This window comes from Enhydra lutris, unplaced genomic scaffold (genome assembly GCF_002288905.1).
Source record: "Enhydra lutris kenyoni isolate GAN:26980312 unplaced genomic scaffold, ASM228890v2 scaffoldscaffold63, whole genome shotgun sequence".
Lineage (NCBI taxonomy): Eukaryota > Metazoa > Chordata > Mammalia > Carnivora > Mustelidae > Enhydra > Enhydra lutris.
Window position 1 is genome coordinate 7982823 of NW_019154147.1, and position 6422 is coordinate 7989244.

Sequence of the window (6422 nt, forward strand, 5' to 3'; positions counted from 1 at the left end):
AAATTGTACCACAAAACCTCAAAAATTAAATTCTCACTGAAATCACAGACCACAAAAGTAGGCTAAGACCTGTATGCTAAGCCTAAACAGGGTAACAGTGGTCTAAAACAGAAGATTTAAATAGGATCCTGAGTCTTCTAATATAACAGACAAAATCTTCAGGAGTCAATCCAAAATTACCCATCATAATAAGACCAGGAAGATCACAACCTGAAGGAGAAAAGGCAGTTGACAGTGCCAACACTGAGAAGAAGGCAGTGGAGAGATGTCACATTACCTACAGGGCCACAGCAATTTGAATGACAAGAAGTTTCTCATCAAAAACCATGAGGGCCAGATGAAAATAGCCATTTTCAAGTGCTGTCAGTTTGAAGGGAAAAAATTGCCAACCATGACTTGAGTATCGAAAGAAAATATCCTTCAGGAATGAAGAGACAATCCAGACATTCTCAGATGAATGGTAACTAAAAGAATTTAGTTTAGATCTACCCTTAAAGAATGGCGAAGCGAAAGTCTAACGATCAAAAAAAAAAAAAAAAAAAAGATTGAAAAAAAGTTATAGAAAGGACTCATAGAGCATCATAAAAGAAAGAACCATGGAAGAAACAGAAATGTAGGTAAATACAATACTCCTTATGAGTTTTACAAGTATATAGATCCCTCTTTTGTCCATTATGATGCTTGAATCTAATTCTATTAATAACATTTTATGTGGGTATTCTTTTAGTTCATACTTGCCTGGCATATCCTTTTGTCACCACTTCGTTTTCCGTTTTTCTGTGTTGCTTAGTTTCCAATGTATATTTTGTAAAGAACGTATTGCTGCATCTTTGGGCTTGTGTTAGTTTGGTTTTTTAAAAAATTAATTTTAGAGAAAGAGACCACAAGTGGAGTGGGTGAGGGGAGGACAAAGGGAGAGGGAGAAGTAGACTCTCTGCTGAGCAGGAAGCCCAACACAGAGCTCAATGCCAAGTCCCTGGGATCATGACCTGTGGTGAAGGCAGATGCTTAACCAACTGAGCCACCCAAGTGCCCCAGTTTTTGGTTTTGTTTAGAATTCAAACAGAGATTCTCTGCCTTTTGATGGATGAGTTTGACTCATTTACATTTTTTGTAATAAGTTATGTAACAGGTCTTATTCTGTGTTTTCCCTTGACCATACTTTATTGTTGTTTCTCATTTTCCTCTTGTCTGGGTTTCCATTAAATTATCAGTTCTTGGGGTGACTGGGTAGCTCAGTCGGTTAAGTGTCTGCCTTCAGCTCAGGTCATGATACCAGGGTCCTGGGATCCCTGTTCAGTGAGGAGTCTACTTCTCCCTCTCCTTCTGCCCCTCCCCCTGCTTGTTCTCTCTCTCTCTCTCAAAAATAAGTAAAATCTTTTTAAAAAATTTTCAAAAAATCAGTTCTTTTGATCTGGTTTGAATGTTATAAATGTACTTTTACCCTCATGGTACTTGTACTTAATTTGTTAAAACTCACACCTACGTTTCTTCCCCTCAACCCATCTATTTATCTAACTTGTGACTATGTATATCTTCCCTCTACTCAAGACAAGTAACTTAGTCACTTTATTTGTGCATTTCTACTTCCCAACCTCATCCTCACTGGTATTAAAATTTTAGTGGAATTGTTATGTACATGTAGTTGGCGTCACCCTGTTTCACTACCTCTGTTCCTTAAAGATGATAACAAATCCTTTATTAAATTATTTTTGCCCTTACTGTCTTTTATATCCTAAAGCATCTTCCTGAACTCTTTTCCTTCTTGGGACATACATCCTCCAAGAAAATTCCCAAGGTCTTGTATGCATAAGAGTAGCCTTATTTTGAGTCATTTGCTTGATACTTAATTAAAATATAAAATTCTAGATTCAAACTTTTAATCTTTTACAATTTGAAAATATCATTACACTTTCTTCTATAGTCAGTACTACTAGTGAATGATTAGGTTTATTTATTCAATTATTACTCATTAAAGGGCCACAAAATGCCAGGCACTGTTTTTGATGCAGGGGATTTAGCAGTGAACTCTGTTTTATATGCGATCAGTTTTGTATCTGGGAGTTTTTAGAATTTCTTGCTATTTATTGTGTAAGGGGTCATGAAAAGTGACTGCCAATTGACCTGTGAGCTACACCCACGGAATGGGAGACTCCTCAACCCCTCCCCTGCCCTTGGAAATATATGTTTTGCCCAGCATTTCCCACAGTAGGAGTAATTTTGGGGATGCAGCCTTGAGAGAGTAATGTATTATTGAGACCATGTGGACTGAACCCAGTTAAAGCCTGTATAGAAACTTTAAATATTCTGGTGGGAAGGTGCAGAGGTGCAGCTGCTCAAGAGAACCTAGTATATAAGTTCCCTTGCTTATAAAATTGATGCCTACCAACCTGCAGTAGTCTGCCTCTTCCTTCCATCTCTCCTTGCCATATATGGGGGAGGGCAGTTTCAAATTCCGCCTAGGGAACTCCCAAGGTTCCAAATAAAAATTTATATTGTTAGATTTTATTATAATACGTGGTGTCTTTTCATATTTTTCCTGCTTGACTTTCTAGGAAAACTTTCGATTGAAGTTCCTTAACTTTCATTTCTCTATAATTCCTGGTTATTGTTTCTATAAGTATTTTATCTGTTTATTCTTCCTTTCCTTTTAGGATTCTTATTATATAAGTAACTAGTCAGTCTCCATGTTTCTTTACATTTCTGTATGCAGAAAAGAAGAATGCAGGGCAATTAAGGACATGGGAGTGGATGAAATATGAAAAGAGAGAAATAGGGCATGAAAAGAGTTGCAAGAGAACTTAGAAGCCCAATGAACATACACATTTAAGTGTCTGCTGTCTGTCTGTCTATATCTGTATATATCCATATCACTTGTGTACTTAAAAAAAAAACACATGGGGGAAATGGTGTCAAAATAATAAAATAGCAATAATTCTTAATAATGAGTAATGAGAGTGGAGTTATGTTATACAAATTTTATCAAAATAAATGAAGGAAAGGGAATCCAGAAAGGATACTAGGAAAGGCTGGCCAGAGTAGAAGGAAACCAGGTCAGGTTCTTGTCAGAGAAGCCCGCAGAAAAGAGCATTTTAAGGAGGGGAGGTGTGCATAGTGATAGACACTAGAGAGGTCAAGTAAGGACCTGAAGAATGTCCATTGGACTTAACAGGTAGTTCCTTCTTTTTAGCTAACATGGTAGTGGATTAGTCCCCTGCTACCATCTCTCCCCCCTAGTTAACTTACGTTGCCTTCTTTTAACTTTCATTTTCCTACATTATATAAGGTTTTCAAAGCCACATACTGAGTTTACTTTGAAGATAGTCCAGCTTGCAAAACACAGTGTTGTTTGTCTTACCCTCCATCAGGCTGAAAAACTACTTACAAGATCCCTAATTACAAAGTCGCAACTTTACAACAATTAAAATGTCATGTATAGTTTACCCATAAGAAAGCTAAACTAGTACTAGTAGTAAGACTAAGCCCCGATCCTCCTAAAATTTCTGCATCCTCCTGAACTTTGACCCTCTTTGTCTTTTCTTGGGGCATGTACGTGTGTATTTTGGGAGGCCCAGAGAGAGAGGGAAAAAGGGAAAGTTGAAGGAAGTCTCTGGCAAATGCTAACATACAGGGTAGCAAGGGAAAATACGGCTAATGATTTTACTAAATCCAACAGCACCCTCAGGCATAATCAAGGAGAGTTACTGGGGAGCTGTGCCAGTGGGAGTGGAAGAGGGAGGCAATGAAGGATGACCCTAGCAGGAGTGAACTCCAGACAGGGAACATGGGACTGCTGGTGGTGGTGGCACCAGAAGCCAGGGAACATTCTCGTGGTTCAAAAGCTAGGGGCAGCTATCATTCCAGTGTATGGTACCGATCGTTTCCATTTGAAATCTCTCTCACTCATATTTTACAGCATTCATCATTCTTGAAAATATTTAATACTTGTTTTCCCCAAAAGACTGTAAATCTCAGAAAGGTACTACATCTGCTTTGTTTATCATTGAATCCTGGCATATAACACAGTGCCTAGCCCGTAATAGGTGTTCAATAAATTATCTGTTGACTACTTGACTTATACTTGTGACTAATGGTATGTATGCAATTTTATTATCTCATTCCTACTTGAGTCATTTCCTTCTTCTAGTACAGGGAACATTTTTACTTTTCCTCTCCAGATTTGGAGACCAGAAGGTCAAACCCAAAGGAGGTATTTTCTGGAAAAGAATCATACCAGGGGATAAATATGGAGAAAAGCACAGGGGCTGATGTTCCTTCCAGTTTGAAGGAAGCCTGGGGATATGCAGAGACCAAAGAGGATGCTCAAGATAGACTCGGGAAAGAAGCAACAGTTCTCTTCACGAAAAGAACTTCTATGGCCAATAGTAACCCCAAATGTATTGAATCTGGCAGACATGTTAGTCGAAGTCAGACTTTGTTATACAATCAAGACACCCCGAAGAAGAGAGACCTTATACATCTGATGCTCAGGGAAAGAGCTTTAAACAGAATTCAAAATTAATAAGGCATCAGAAAAAGAGCATAAATGAGAAAGCTCTTCAGGGTAATGTATGTAGTAAAATACTCAGTGATCATTCAGTTTATGTTCAACATTGTACAGTTCATAAAGGAGAAAAAAATATGGAACGTAATCAGTATGGGAAGACCTATGGTCATGGTATACACCGCACGGAACATCAGAAAAATAATACTGGAGAGAAGACTTATGATGATAGGAAAGTCTACACCTGGAACTCACACCTTGCCAAACATCATCAGAGCGTTCATGGTGGGCAGGTACATGAAAGAGCCTTAATTCAGAATGCACTATTTATTCCGCATCAGAGATCTGAACATGGAGAGAAACCTTATGAATGTAGTGAATGTGGAAAAACTTTTGGGAATTACTCAGCCCTTACAGTACATCAGAGAATTCACACTGGAGAGAAACCCTATGCATGCAAGGAATGTGGGAAAGCCTTTAATCATAACGTCTCTCTTATTCAACACCAGAGAATCCATACTGGAGAGAAACCCCATGAATGTAGTGAATGCGGGAAGGCTTTTAGTCAAATAACGCACTTTATTCAACATCAGCGAATTCACACCGGTGAGAAACCTTATGAACGTAACGAATGTGGTAAAGCCTTTAGTCACAACTCATCCCGTGTTGAACATCAGTTTATTCATACTGGAGAGAAGCCCTACGAATGCAGCGAATGTGGGAAAGCCTTTAGTCACAACTCTTCCCTAATTGTCCATCAGTTTATTCACACTGGAGAGAAACCCTATGAATGTAGCAAGTGTGGCAAGGTCTTTAGTCAGAGCTCACACCTCTATCAACATCAGAGAACTCACACTGGAGAGAAATCATACGCCTGTAAGGACTGCGGGAAAGCCTTCAGTGATCGATCAGCCCTTATTCGACACCAGAGAACTCATACTGGAGAAAAACCCTACAAGTGCAGAGAATGCGGTAAAGCTTTCAGCCAGAGCTCGACGCTCATAAAACACACAAAAACCACACTGGAGAGAAACCGTATGCCTGTAAAGACTGTGGGAAAGCCTTCAGCAGGAGTGCCCATCTTATTCAGCACCAGAGGATTCACACCGGAGAGAAACCCTGTGGGTGTAATGAATGTGGCAGAGCTTTCAGGTGTAGTTCAGCCCTCATTAGGCTTCAGAGGCTTCACAGTGGAGAATCACTCTGAATGTGTGGTCATTCCGACTCTCACTTTGTTAAATACCGAAGAATCCTACTTTCATGAGTTACTATAATTGTGATCCCCCCTTTTTATGAGGGCTGAGAATCCTTGCCTCCCATTTTCTTCTGCAAAGAATGAGCTGCCAGCATACCACAAATCCGTGTGAAGAAATACTGATCTGGAAGCTGGAATAGCCTGAGAGCAACCATCGTTCTTTCTGTGTGTATATTTTCATTGTACCTGAAGATGACTGATGTCACCATGAAGTGATTTTTTTTTTTCCCTAACCCCAGGATTGGGCTATTCCAACGTGCAAAGGAATTCCGGTTCTTTAAACTTGAGCTCATTTCCCCTCCTTGTACTGCTTGGAATACCGCCCATGTCCAAGTTAAATAGACTCATGGTCGATCGTATATTTGAAAACCGCCTTTCTAGTAATCTTTGCCTTAATGTAAATCATTCCTCCTCCTAGCAGTACTGTCCTCACTAAAAGGGCTACTTTGAACTCTCCCTTCTCACTGACTTCCCTGTCCTTCTCTTCTGTTTAAAGTGTTAGCTGCAACTTGAAGTTCAACAGGGCTTGAGTTTCAGAGCTGAAAAGCACAACTGAAGATAGAGGGAAAAGGGATTTTTGTTCTGAAAATTATAAGAAAGAAGTACTCTGAAGAAATGGTGAGATCTGGAAATAATTTTTGAAATATATGAAATTCTTAGTAA

General features: G+C 39.3%; 1 pseudogene; it reads left to right on the forward strand.

Annotated features, from left to right (window-relative positions):
* The first annotated feature begins 265 nt into the window (after window positions 1-265).
* Window positions 266-5711, forward strand: LOC111158790 (annotated as a pseudogene).
* The last annotated feature ends 711 nt before the right edge of the window (window positions 5712-6422 follow it).